At 49.0% G+C, this 14,759-nt stretch overlaps 1 protein-coding gene across 6 annotated transcripts in view; it reads left to right on the forward strand.

The window, feature by feature from the left end:
* The first annotated feature begins 669 nt into the window (after positions 1–669).
* Positions 670–14,759, forward strand: part of LOC149355549 (whirlin-like) — a 266,799-nt gene continuing 252,709 nt past the window's right edge. For 3 of the 6 annotated variants that reach the window (XM_089583868.1, XM_089583875.1, XM_089583874.1), the window contains exon 1: positions 814–902. The gene's annotated coding sequence lies outside the window, so the exon portion shown is untranslated. Of the gene's footprint in view, positions 903–1,349; positions 1,779–9,571; positions 9,621–14,759 lie in introns of those variants that run through there. The other 3 variants (XM_089583873.1, XM_089583872.1, XM_089583870.1) reach the window with 3 other exon arrangements.

The following is a 14,759-nucleotide window of genomic DNA, read 5'->3' on the forward strand; positions in this document are numbered from 1 at the left end:
GTGCTGAAAATTTTATTTCGCATTTTTAGATTGTTTCTCAGTATCGGGCTTCTGCTACAGAAAACGAGGGAGCTGCTCCAAACTTGACTTGTGCTAAGCCTGCTCCAAATTGCTCTTGGCATACCGCTGTTGCTTCAACACTGTGCGACCTGACTGTGTACCCACATTCGGAACACGTCTCAAAAATTTGTCTGCGCCGCTGAAACCTGAGAAATCGGTATTTCGCAAATTCGCGACCATGGATGCTTCGTCCACATTATGCAACTATAGTCGGATACAACTCGAGGGTGAAGGGTCATGTGCCCCTCAAAGCAGCTGCCCTCCATCTAATGGGGTCGACCGATTTTCACGTAGCCGCGGCTGTTCTTCTTAGACCTTGCTCCGGAGCTCTGACCCTGAGCTCCAGCTCACCGCCGTCCGACTGGCTGAAGAGGCCGCCGGGATACAAGAGATCCTGGCCAGCATCTGACGCGACTACCCCATGCGGCCGTATCTCTCCTGATCCTCCTCCCTCACCTGAGGGTATAGGAAAGGGGAGGTCTGGGTGAGGTAGTCTCATTCTGTTGGACAATAAAGGTTTTCACTCACTCACTCACTGGACCTGCCAGGGCAGACTGGCTGGTGTTGGCAGATGAAAAGGGATTAACCACGGTTTAATCTTATTAACCGCGGCGTCATGAAAATCGGTCGATCCTATTGGCCAGAGGAGCTGTGGGCAAAGATAAACTCGCCGGTCTTTATTGGTGACGCACGCAACCGCGCCGCGGCGCTGCGGTGCGCCGCCGCCGGCCGCCAAGGTTGAGGTGCACGTAGCAGACGAACTCCTGCTCCGCAAGCACGTTTCCTTCGGGTGTCGCGTTCAGACTGCCGTTTGGAATCCGCGTGCATCGGAAATTCGGCCGGTAAGTCGCCGAGCGCTAGAGCCGCACGAAACTACGTCGTAAACGAATGCCAATTTGATTGGGAAGCTGTGCTTGTTAGCGCTGCTCGAGCCGGCCAAGAAAACAGGCGCAGCGACGAAAGTTGGTCGCGTGTTTAGTTCCCCTCGGTTCCGGGATAGAAGCTCGGATAGCAGTCAATGACAGCAGCGCTTTCATGAAACCGGAGAGCCGAATGTAGCACACTCGCGGGGAAGTGATCGGTGACTCGGCGCCACTCGACAGCTGCGGCGCGTCTGCGGTGCTCCTTGCATAACTGCATCTGCGCAGCATTGTTGATTTCCGAGCTGCATTACATATCTCACCGTGATATAACGTTTCATACTTTAATCTTAGGTTGACCGGCAAAATTCTTGGACGAAGTGCATCCTAAAGAAACGCAGGGCGGCCACCAAAGTTTGCTTAGATATGAATTGAACAAATGATGTGACCTCGTGCTGTTTTTGGTCTTGAATTCCTGGGACATGCGCTTCGTTTTTCGACGGAGTCCTGGCCACCCAGGCGGCGTCCTACCGCGGACGATGTGAAATTTGCGCTTGCGTCAGGGTGATACTGCATGGCTTGCGAGCTGCACGGTAAACCCGAGCCTTACCAAAACAGCTCACGAATTTTTGCACCGTGCGCTGTGTTGTCAGATGCTTACAGGAAAAAGAGACACGATAGGAACAAAGCGCGCGCTATCAAGTGTAAGCTAGCAGGTACTCTCGTGTCGAATTTTGTCAACATGGCGTGCACAGTGCAAAAGTGAACAACTGCTTAGCCCAGTCTGCTGCCTTATAAGCGGCCGCTGTGACAATCTATACGACCACCTTTGTGCAGAAGAACGGCTGCTCCAGACTGGTAAGAAGGCTTCCGATGTCCGGCCATGTGCGTTTGCATTTGTATAAACTGGAATCTGTCTGGTCATGCAGATCGCCTTGTCTCTAGTTAGCAGTGTGACGTTTTCGTGACAGCCTGTTCTCTATTTCACATGTTCATTTTTAACTTAGTTCACTGGATCTGCCACAAAGAACAAGTTCCGACTGTCGTTGGCTTTTGACGCTACCCTCCCCGTCATCATCAAGGCCAGAAAATATGAACAAACCGTGGCCTCCGCGATCGAGGCGCGCTTTTGCCGCCGGAGCAGATCGCGGCGGCCACGAACAAACGCTTGTAGTTTTCACGGTAGCCACCACGTGCCTTGTGGCGCTGAACACTCAGAATCACCGCGGGAATTTCGAATGTTCGGTAGATACAATTGATTTGCTATGGACGTCGGAAGTAGTTGATATGAGCGCAGGAAACACTTTTTAGGTCAGATTTTGCAGCGAGGTGGAAGAGTCGGCCACGGTAATCGCCGTGATAGCGCAGGATCTCTCGGAACTGCCTAGTTTTCTCAAAATTAGAAGTTTATCCCCACTCAGTTACGCGATGTTCGCTACCGGCGCCCAACAGATGAGGCTAATTGCTGATGTCCGAACAGCTGGGCATGTGCTTGCTGGTAGCTACCCATGTGAAGCGGTTGATGTATATCTAAAACATAATGGGATGTAGTGCAGGAGAGAGCGGTGAAGAATATCCTTAACAAACTTGAACACTAGGAGGGAGGAGGGAAGCCTTAGTTTATTGGACATCGTTTCGACAAAAGAACTTTCTTCGTCTGGACACTTGCTGTCCTAGGTTTTCCGCATGCGACAAGGAAAGGCAAGAGTGGATGAGGGAAAAGTAAGAGGGTGGTGTACGTTGCCTTGAAAGCCTTTCTCCATGTAAGGGGGCGTCCATCTTCAGTAAATTGAACAGGGTGTCGAACCGGAACCGAAACCCGAACCCTTATTTTTTTCGCCATCTTGGAACTGAACCCGAACCGGAACGATTCAAAGGAACCGTTCCGAACCGGTTCGGGCTCGGTTCAGCCCCACTTTTTTTGCAACCCGGCATACTTCTTTTTTTTTTTCAGACAAAATGAGATGGTTTAGAGCGTAGATTTACCCACTCGTCGCTGTCTGCGCTGGATAGTTCGAAAATTGCACCCAGTATATGCGACAGCAAAATTGTTATAGGGAGTCTGGTGTCTGGAAAGAAACCTAATTGACGCTTCTGTAATGTACTACCGCCGATTATAAAGAATTGCACGTCAGATTTATGTGAAATCTTGAGTTATTATTCCTCCCCTTTTACATGTTTGCGTAAGGTTTTCATCAAATTGTTAGCACTGCTCTAGCTCAATAGAGGATTATAGACACCAAATTTTTGCTTGCGTGCTTTCTTCTTTCAAACTATGGACATTGGTATACATGGAGCACCCCGTAGTATTCGCCTACACATAATAAATATATTATATTTGAATTTCTTCATGATGCCGTTGCTGTTTAATCAACAGGACGATGACTATGACGTGTAGTTGAATTTTGTTCACATGAGGCGCGAAAAAAAAAATGGCAGTATAACTGCTGATACGTCGTTCGTTGTAATTCTAGATCTTGAAGAAGGCTGATTTAAGTGTTAGAGTGAGTCAAAACAACGAATCAACGTTTGTATTGCAGTTTTTCCGCGCCTCACGTGACCTAATGTTCAACTACACGACACAGCCATCATTTGGTTGATGAAACCGAAACAGCATGGGAGAATAAATTCTTTTTTAAAATATTTAGTGGCAGTAGTCGAGTACCACACGATGATCCATGCATTATAATACCTAAGGCGTCATTTCAAAGAAGAAAACACGCAATGAAATTAGGTGCCTATAGTCCTTTAAGCACCGACTGTGAATAGCTTCCCTTTCTTTGCGTCATTTACCACAAATATATGAAACATCACAGCAGTGACCCAACAACATTGGGGTGGCGGTTTTTGAGGAAAGGAAATTGCGCAGGAACTGTCTCACTTCTCGATGGACGCCTGAACTGCGCCGTTAGGGGAGGTAGGAAGGTGGCAGTGAAAAGAGAAAGAGAGAAACAGGTGCTATACTGTAGGGCTGCAGAATAATTTCGACCACCTGGGGATCTTTAGCGTGCACTGACATCGCACAGCACACGGGCGCCTTTTGCGTTCCGCCTTCATCGAAACAGGGCCTCCGCGGCCAGGTTTGAACCCGGGTACACCGAATAAGTAGCCGAGTACACTAACCACTAAGCCACCGCAGGGGGTGTAGTGCAACATTTACTTTTGTAGGCGTTCGTTGTCTCAGACAGCAGGAGCTAAATAAAACCCCTCACGATGGGTCAGTTGTGCAATAAAAAAAATGGTTCAATAGCTCTGGAGCTCGGCTGCTGATTCTAAGGTTGCGGGTTCGATTCTGGCTTCGGACGGCCTCATTTGGATTGCGGTGAAATGCAAAAACGCGCGTGCTCGGTCGCACGTCGAAAAACCCCAGTTGTTCTTTGCTAATCTGGAGTCCTCCACTACACTGTCCATCCTATAGCCCCCGTGTCTATTCGACACGTTAAACCCGAAATATTAATATTATTATTAACAAATAAAGAATGTACAAATTGGAGCAGCTTGTTTTTTCAGAATCCAAATATTCTTTTCTGCACGCGACGGAAATAAGCAAGGAAAGGCGGGCTCTTGACAGCAATGGAGGGATAATTTGACCAAACATCTGTTTGCGCTAGATGGTGCATAGCTTATTTTGAAATGAATTTAAGCGCACAAGAACACGCACACAAGAGGAGCAAACACACAGGACAGGCGCTGTCCTGTCCTGTGCGTTTCCTCTTCTTGTGTGCATGTTCGTGTGCGCTTAAATTCATTTCAAAGATTGAGGGATAAAAAAAAATTAAACCCCGATTACACAAAGGGTCAATAGGAAATGCATGCACTCGCTTGCATGCGATAGTGATTACACCCCGAATGATGCTACTGCAATGAAATGTAACTGCGAGGAAATGATTTCGTTATGCCGATTCGTTGAATTCTTCAATCCCGGCCATAGCGGTTGAATTTCGTTAAAGGCGAAATTCTAGAGGCCCGTGTACTGTGCGATGTCAGTGCACGTTAAAGAACCCCAGCTAGGTGGTCGAAATTTCCGGAGCCCTTCACTACGGCGTCCCTCATAGCCTGAGTTGCTTTGGGACGTTAAACCCCCATAAACCATAACCATAAACCAACCTTGTTCTACTTATAAAAAAAAATTGATGCCAATCGCTATTGGGCGGCTTCATCACTCTGTTCTCGGACTGCTCGATCTTCTGGCGGCTTATATCTCGCTGTGATACTTCCAGTTCTTGGTGTTTGAGACGACAGGAGGCTTACGAATGCCGGCGTTTTTTCCGTATAACGCATGGGCGACTGCATATGTGGAGCATTTACAAGAATCCGACTCGGCTACTTATATGTTGGAGGGTTTATGAATTTTAAAGTCCCAAAGCTACTCCGGCTATGAGTGACGCCGTAGTGAAGGGCTCGGGAAATTTGAACCATCTGGGGTTCTTTAACGTGCACTGACATCGCACAGTACACGTTAGTTTAGAATTTCGCCTCCACCGAAATTCGACCGCTGCGGCCCGGATCGAACCTGCGTCTTTCGGGTCAGCAGCCGAGCGCCATAACCAGTGAGCCGGCGTAGGGTACCGGTCGGTGATCGAGGGATGGGTGAAAGTTGGTGACGGTGCCCTTTCGCCAGTGAGTGCCCGGACGTGCGCCCCCCCTCCCCGCACACACACACAAGCACGCACGCACGTGCGTGCTATACTGTCATACTATATTTAGCAGAACAAGAGAGGTCGACGTCATTATAATAAGTCAAACTCGTAATTTCTCACTGTACTAGCGAGAAGACACGATTAGCTTTGTTTTTGAAGATACTGAGCTATCAGGACTCGAGATATATAACGTGTCACAAAGACAATGTCGGCATCCCTCATAGCCTGAGTCGCTTAAACGTCAAACCCCAATAAACAGACAATGTCGAAGAGGTGCTTTAAATAAAATATGTTTGATAACCTCTCGATGTTAAGGAGGGCCAGTGCTTCCACGAGGCTCTCGTTGAGTTGTGGATGGGTAGTGGAAAGGGGGGGGGGGATACCGGCAAATTGGTTTTGGGGCGACGGAGAGGTGTCTGTCTGTATATAGGTGAAGATAAATGACAGCTTCGTTTCTCAGTAGTGCGCGGGAACGTACAGGTCGTGTGCGGCGGTCATGCGGCGCCTGCGTAAGTACGCTGCGAGCGAGATATTCCCGACTGACTCAAGCTTCAGGGGAGACCTATTACTCGCGCGACGAGGTCTCCGAAACTGATCAAGATGGAGGGTTTTGTAGATCCTAAATCCAACGGCTTTTCGCCTTATACCTCATAAGATGCATTATAGCGTGTACATAGCCGATTTACTTTAATTTCGAGTTGATTTCATTTCCCGGCTCTTGCCGTAAGTTCATCTTTTTTCCGCGGGCACTAAATAAAATATGTCAAGTGAGAACATCGGGCGTTAAACAAATTTGGGCATTTTTTATTTCATATACCGATGTGCCAGAGAAAAGTAAACCGCATAACTTTTTTTTTGTCCCGAACCCATTTGAACCCGTTTGAACCGGTTCGATACGGTCCGAACCGGTTCGAACCGGAACGGAATGTCGCTCTGGAGCCGAACCCGGAACTGAACCCGAAAGGCGTGAACCCGAACCTGAACCGAACCCGAAAAATTCCGGTTCGACACCCTGAAATTGAAGCTTCCCCCCGTTCCTTCCACTGATTCAAGCTTTTGCATATTGCAACAGTCGTCACGACATTTTCCGACTAAACGCGCACGCGTCCTTGAGCTTACTGCACACCTAACAGCTTGTGGTACACATTGTGTGTCAAGAGAGACGCGGTAATTCTTCACAATGTTGCAAATTTGTGACAAACCATTTATCAGCAAATAATTCTTCAAAAAGAAGCGCTTCAAGCTGGTTCTAAAAAGGCGATCTTCAAGGACCTGAGGAGTATAAACAATTTTTTATCCAACAAATTTCTTCCGGTTATTCCAGCAACAATTTTCACAACTGAGAATCGAGGAGTCATCGAACCCTGGCTCAAAGTCGAACATCCACGCATCGTTTTTTAGAACAATCGCCATAATCAGCCTAAACTATGGCTACTGAAGAAAAAATAATAATGACAGGATGGTTACGCGATATTTAGCGACCACTGGTTCCATGAATTGTCGAGGTAGAGAATATGAGAGCGACTTCATATTTGAATAGGTCTAGAGCGCTCCATTTAGTTTTCCACGCATACTCGTTTTTCGCCCTACTCTCCTTCCTTCCCCGGTAACCGCCCTAGGGTTACGCTTTCCGATGCTCTCGCCGTACCCTCACCCTTTCATGGTTACCCTCCTTCTTACAGGGTAACTACCGTCCAGGTGGTCCCCGTGGCAGCCTCCGCCTTTGCGCGCCTTCTTACGTTCTCGCCGTACCCTCCTCATTCCGGATGGTCCCGGAAGTTACTACCCACCGGTTACCACTTTTTGAGTGGTTGCCATGGCAACGCGCCCGCCGGTTACCACGCCGGCTACTGTACTATATTAGTCGGCGACGCATAAGCGCGACACCTCCGAAGCTTCTACATCCTATCCTGCCGGCTCCATTGTGTGGCCCTGGGTGCCTCCGACGACTCCTGGTCTTTCGCGGAAACTGCTTGCTCGATATCATGGCCCCTACCGGGTTCTATAGCAAACCTCTCCCGTCAATTACATCGTTGAACCCTCTGCGGATTTGCGTCGTCGTGGCCGCGAAACCGTCCACGTAAACCGACTGAAGCCGTATACTACTACTCCTGTGTTCTCCTTTCCCATAAGTCACCGGGCTGGCTCCTTTTCCACCGGAGCAAACTGTAGTGTGCCAACTGTGACGGGTTCGGCTATACCGTGTGCGCCGAGGCTACGCTGCGCCTGAAGACGAAGTTGCCCCGCTCTCTTGGTGCTGGCTACCCCTGAATACGCTGCAAGATCCATTACAGCGGCTTGGTCTTTCCGAGGACACATAATAAACGCACCCCTATACTAATACTGCCGCGCGTAAAAGGCTTCTCTCTCTCCATCATTCCCCTCCAATTGACCCTGTCCTGCGCCAGATTCCCTGCCGCCCCCTGCGTTGGCGTTCTCTTGAAACCCACTCCCTTACACGAAGGGACTACCGGTTATCTTTCGTGTATCACATACCTTGTCCGTGACCATTTTTTCTTGATTTTGACTGGGATATAAACTTGCTTTTGTTTCCTGACACACTCTGCTCTCTTCCTGTTTCCACCTTCATCATTTGTTTTAATAGCTTGCTGTGCTGTTCTCAACATAATTCCAACCCTTTACGTTTGTTCCCAAGTCTCTGCCAGGTGAGTGATGCAGTATTCTAATGACAATGTATGACATGCAGCTGACAAGGAAGGATAAATAGCAGGCGTTATGAGACACTGTACGTGTCGTTCTTAGTTTTCCTCTCGTCTCTGCTTCAGCGTGCCTTCTGCGTCCGTGATCGAATTCGCGCTATCGTCGATGGGTTTCCTGCTGGGGCGTTCAAATAATTCGCGTTTGAAACAACCTGCTTCTGTAGGAAGGTTGGATTGCGCGCACATCGGTGCCGAGCATTGATCGCGGCTGTATCGATCGCCTCAGACGTTTTCAGCGGCGGCCTCCTGCGTAGCGCCACCTCTCGGCTGCCTCGTAAACAGAAGGCACTGGCGTCGATCAAGCCGGACGCACAGCCGTCCAGTTCTCCTGCATCCATATTTATACGTCTAGGGCGACGGGGTGGCTCTCGGTCGGGTATCTCGAGCGTCCCACGACTTGTGCTTTATGGTGCGAACTTCGAAGAGGACGCGTCTACACGCGGCGCGAAGGCCTTACTTCATGACGGCAAGAATTCCGAGTTCAAGTTCGGCAAACCAAAACATTTCCTGTACCCAACACCACGTGGAAGCTATGGACTCCCCATAACGCCAAGCTTTGGGAGCAACCAAACGCGCTGCACCTACAACACTGGAATGTCTCCACCGTGCACCTGTGACAAATATCACGTGCCCACTTCCGAATGCAAGACCCACGCGCAAGTGATTCATACTCAGATAACGCGTCTCGGGCGTTGAGATTCTCTTCCTACGAAAAGTGCCGTCGCTTTCTGCAGGGGAGAGAAAAGAAACACATGTGCTACACTTTTAGCTAGCAGTACATTCTCCCTGTCTTTTCTTCCTCCAAGGTTGGCTCACGCAAACTCGAAGTGTATGACACGCAACGTGATTTGATCCGAGGAACACCACACTGACGGCTCGTAATAACCGCTATGATATTACACTGACATAACCCACCTTGACGGCTCATATCCTTTATTATATTACACGCTCGTCACGAACCGAACGCGTTTCTTGCACCACGAACGGCTTAGATTCTCTTTTCCAGAGCAAGCTAAGGCTCCTGATTGCATGGGCTTAATGTATGAGTAAATATCTGCGGCTACCCGGTTAAAATAGGCAGTTTGCCGGAGGTAGTCCAAGGCCTGCTTCGATCCGGGTGGCGGCGTGCGACAGGTGAGTCGCTTCCGAAAAGCAGTCGTCAGATGGCGCGTCGACCTCGCTTCCCGACCGTCCCTAAAGGGAACTCGCTCTTCTCGCTTGCTCCCCTAGGCTAGGGAAAAACGTTCTGCTTGGCGCACCAGCCGACCGAGGCTGGCGTTTTGCCCTAACGGTGGTCGCAGCAGCGTCATGACGAGTAGGCTGCTCCGCTCCGGTTGACGGTGAGCGCTTCTCCCTTTGCTCGTGCACGCAGGCACACACGTGTGCCCTCGGGCACGAGCGCTCGTGCCGAGTGCGAGGCGTACGTGGTGCTAACGGTCAACGGTGGGGATCTGGATCGCTCGGATCACCCGTTGAAAAAAGTGCTATCGTGACGTGGAAGCACGGTGCCCTATCGCCTTGCTTAGAAACTTTTATTTTAGCGACTGTTAGAAAGCACTCTGTGTTTAACTGTGGTGTCTATGTTTGCTTCGCTACTTACCACGGCGGAGGCCAAAAGGTTCTCCACTGCCCGCTTTCTGAATTCATCGACTGTACCCTCGGCAGTCGCTGTTTCTCACTCGCCGAAAGTACACGTCGACGATCTCGCCAGTTACTGCTGAGGGGCTGCGTTTCGCCACGCACACTTCCCAGTTTTACTTCGACGTGTCTACACGGAGAGCGCCGAAGGAACAGTCACTGATTTCAGCTGAGCTGAAATCACTGTCTGTTAGGCGAACAGGGCTGGAGAAAATGCTGAAAAACCAAATGTGGCATTTTTTTTACGACCCGTCGACTGTGTGCGGCATGTGATACCATGCAGCGGGCTGCTCCTTACGACTTGCTAGTTACTTCTGACACTGTATTGCGCTTACGTAATTTTCCGTTCTTTGCAATAAAAGGAAAGCGCAAGTAAAGCCCGTGGCCTCGGTTTTTGCCCGAACCAAGACGTAGAGCTGAGACGCGCTGTTTTTCTTCAGTGGCGAGCGAACTTCTCGCGACCGCATGAAACCCGTCAAAAGTAATGTACAAGTGCCGTCGCAATCGCAGGCCTCCGGTTTTGGCGCGCAAAAGAAAGCAAAAAATATTATCTGACTCTTCTCGGCGAGGTAGGGAGCGAACGTACGTACGTATCGCATGGCAAAACAAAGTTATGTAACGCGACGTGCTAGCGGCGATCAACAGAAAACACTGAAAAAAAAAAAACTTTCATGCACTTCTTCCTGTGTACAACGCGCGACACGATGCTTAGAACGAAAAAAAAAACGCAACCAAACAGAGAAAGACAAAAAATCTAAGCATTGAGATGCTGTTGCTCCGTCGAGAAGGGCCTCGCACTTTGCAATTAAAGTCGTAAAAAGATCCTCCGTGATCTGAAAATACGCGGTAGTTTTTCACCCGAGTCCCCGACGACCGATTGGTGTCCACGACTACCGGGAGAGGATCTAATCTAGAGCCTAGAGAGACGAGAGCTATTTACGCAGGTATGAAGACACCACCTGCTGCCACTAAGTTCCCAAGTCTTTCCTTGGTTATTTGAACCCAGTTCCACACTACATTCTGATTTTTGTGCACAGACCAAACTGGGCGCTTTGTGAATATTTCCTTATCATATCTGTTTCCACGGCACAATATTTAGGCGCGTTCTTTAACGTATGGCAACATTCTTTTGTCCTTTTTACGTGCCCAGCTTCGTAGAGTCACGTATGTGCTTTACACTCTTAAGACACTGGGTCCTTTGGCCGTATTCTAAAAGCTGTCCGTTTTGAAATGGTCATTTCGCGTCCGTCTGGTCCTCTGTCCTTGGTCACTCAGACATGCCTGTTGCTTTCATTTGTCCGTGGAAAGCGACCCGTCCATTGGGTAATAGGCGACCGGGTCGCACCGTTGTCTGCATATGGCAACCAATGGCAACCAGTGGTCAGGTCCGGTCGCCTGCTGTTGACAGGGCGCTGCGATGCACATCACCAGTAGCTGCACATCGCACTTAATGCCTGCCAATTGTGGTGAGGTCCGGTCACCTTCTAGCCAATGGCCGGGTCCCTTTCTACAGACGTTTAAATGCCGCGGGTATATCTGAGTGACCAATGACAGAGGACCAGACGGACGCAAAATGGCTGTGTTCAAAGGTACAGCTTATGGAATATACAGCCCCTAGTATTCAAAAAGGAACACAAGACCGAGTTTTGCTGTTACATCTGCTCTGAAGTTGAAAATGTCTTATGGGCATTATCCGTCCGGAGTGAAGCTATTTGGAATAACGGAAAAGCGTGTTGAACGGTGACAATGAGTTACCGTTCATATTGCGGCCACTTTTATGCAGACGAAGTACCTTTCTTTGCATTCAAGATTGATGCTTGTTGGGCTAGCTGGTTAAACATGACTTCAGTGGACGTCAGCGTCGAAAACTGTGGACGTCAGTGTCCAAAAAAGCCATGCGTGTCAGAATTTAATCAATGCATGATTGATAGCAATCATAAGAACTAGGGAGTTAGGGAAATAATCGAGCTGGTGAAGATTGCGCGTGCGGGGGATAAGTGCGCGAGCATGCCATCGGTCGGTTTGACGCAGAAGGAACTCAGAATTTTAGATGGTTGGAATTAGTTTCCTGGTACTATGCTGGGACATCGTGACGATTGTTGTTTCCCCTTTGCTCTTTCCCCTTTTCTCGGATTTCACTCTTTTTTTTTTTGGAAGTTGGAAGTCAGCGCTCTTTACTCTTGTGTCCTATCCCGTCCCTTCTTTCTACCTGCGCTGCCACTAAAGACACCTTTGCATTACCTTGGTATTTTATGCTGTGGTATTGTTACCTTTCCCAGCTTCTTTTTCAGAAATAAGGTTAATTGCAATTTGAAAACGGAAAGTTCCATGTTCAGAATAAAAAAAAATGGAGGCTTATCAAGGTTAAGTCCAGTGGATGCGAAGCATGTTAAGCAGCTGCCTCAGTGTGGATGGGGCTAAGTAACGGAGACGTGGTTTTAGGTTAATCGTCGTACTTTATTCTTTGCAGCCCGACAAACACACTCTTATGGTCCTAAATGCATGACTTTTGGTTTGCACGTTTAACGTCCTTAGCGTTTGGAGGCATCTTGACCGCATACACGCCCGGCGCAAAGACGCTGGCGCGGTTGCGGGCACAGAGACTGACGCGACGGCGGGCGCGCGCCGCTTCATCCCTGGCGTGACGTCACATATCACGTGATGCAGCGATGGTGGCTCCGCCACCGCGTCACGCGCGACGGCGCGAACCGAGGCGTGCAGGCCTCCGCCGGGCGACGTCCGACGGCGCGATATGAGGCCCCATCTGCAGCCGGTGTGACGTCATCACGTGACGTCACATCATGTGATCTCACTTCAAGGTCAATGGTGGCCACCGCCGGGCGTCGCGCGAAGGCCCGAAACCTACGTTAATATGCTTCGCATAAAACTTTTTTGCCTTTTACATATGCGCAAGTTTTCCCACTTATGTAGGGAAATATGTTTGTACAAAGCAATGCATTCTTTCGCGCAGTGCGTCTCCGCAAATGGTATTGCTTAGTATATGCTGCTTCTATTTGAACCCGTGCATTAGTTTCTGTATTTAATTTGAAAACCGTACATATGGTGTGAGGCTATCGTGACAGACCGGGAGAAGGAGAGGGGGGGGGGGGTTCATTGGTTATGGATGTGGAATGCCTTTTATCGTTATAGCGTTGGAGGGTCCGTTCAGCCGAGAACCCGTTGTCGTAGTCGATGGCGATCTGTCAAGAAAGTCGGGATTGGTCGAGGGGGTCGTGACGCCACAACCACATGACCTCGCTCGGGTAATTCAAACACAATCTTCACAATTTCAATTTTCCGCTCGTGACAGATAAGTGAACTGACGATGGTTGAGCGCTCTTGAACGAACGAAGTTCACTGCACCGAACACGACGTCCGTGACAGATTTCATATTCTACGTCTTGCTGCAAGTTGCTTCTTGTTTAAGACGCAGTGCACCTCCACAAACTGTTCCAGGACTGCGAGCCCATCAAGCTTCGTCCGCAAACGTCCCACAGACCGCTCCTGCGTCTGACCATTGATATGGAGCTCCGTCGGTCGCCGCACACACCATTCGCTCCCAGTGTTTGCCGTTGCGTTCAACAACTCCTTCAAGCACCGAAATTATGTCCGCACGTGTAGTGGTGCTTTTCATCGGGAGAATGTCCACTAGTTCCTCTGTAAAGTTGAGATTTTTGTGTGTGCCCTTAATGAAGATCGCACACTAAGCGCGATCTGTAATGTCAGTGCTTTCGTTAATGGCGAAGGAAAAGGCTTGGGAGTCCCGACATCGGTTTATTAAGGCGTTTTTAAAGTCGTGACCTCTCTGAGCAATTATCTCCGCAACTGTATTTGGTGGAAGGCTCATCTTCTCGTATTCCTTTTCATGCTGGGTCATATAGCGCCTGCATCTTCAAGAAAGCAGTTTTTCGCGAATTGCCCTACCATGAAAGATTTTTCAATTTGATTGGAAGTAATGAATCTTGCTCTCAACGCTTGTTCAGCTGTTCCTGGCAATTTTTTAGAAAAAAAAAATGTTGCTGTTTATACCGAGTGACGCCTTCACTCGATCCATTTGGTCCTCACGCATTTTCCTAGGTATTGAGCCGTACTCGTCATGATGACAGCTAGGACATGAAGTGGCGTCGTAGGTTGTACTCCTTCGGCACACCCACAGTCTGACGGCAGATTAAACGCACCACCTTGTCCCGCGACTGAATGAAGAAATGCCACTGTTCCCATCGAGGTTGAAAACACCGCTTTTAATCTTCAACTTTTCGTCTCTTAAAGCCTTTGACAGCGACACTGAAATTTCACTACAAAAAGCCTCTGTTCTTAGTGCCACAAGGGCTCTATTCAAACTGACGTTGCAGAAGTGAAACACTACTTAGAGCAGCCTGTCGCCGAGTAGCGCGCGGTACGGTGTCGAGCTTCCAAAAGAATGTTACAAGGGTGAGAAAAAGAAAAAAATCCTCCCCCCCCCCGCCAAAAAAGCCAGTGTGGCAAGCGGTACTGGCTTTCAACATTCCAAGCGGCAAGTGGGTTATGAGTAGAGGCCGGATTTTTAGGCACTAAAAAGCGCGTTTTAGGCGCCATAAATAGGCGGCTAAAATTGCATTTTAGGCACCTAACGGAGAAAAATAGGCACTAGAAACTTTATCAAAAGTGCACACAGTTCCGAACTTCAGCGCGCAATATCTGCCGTAAAATAAAACAAAAACACAGCAGGAATGATTTGGGACCTTAAGCAAGGTGCGAACATTAGAAGCCGTTTTTTTCTAATTAAGGCTGTCGCGCAACTTTTCGTACAATACACATGCTTCAGCAGGGCTAAAGGGGCGGTTACCAACCCTTTAAAACAC

This window comes from Amblyomma mixtum, chromosome 3 (genome assembly GCF_055824585.1).
Source record: "Amblyomma mixtum isolate Tamu chromosome 3, ASM5582458v1, whole genome shotgun sequence".
NCBI classification, from domain to species: Eukaryota; Metazoa; Arthropoda; class Arachnida; order Ixodida; family Ixodidae; genus Amblyomma; species Amblyomma mixtum.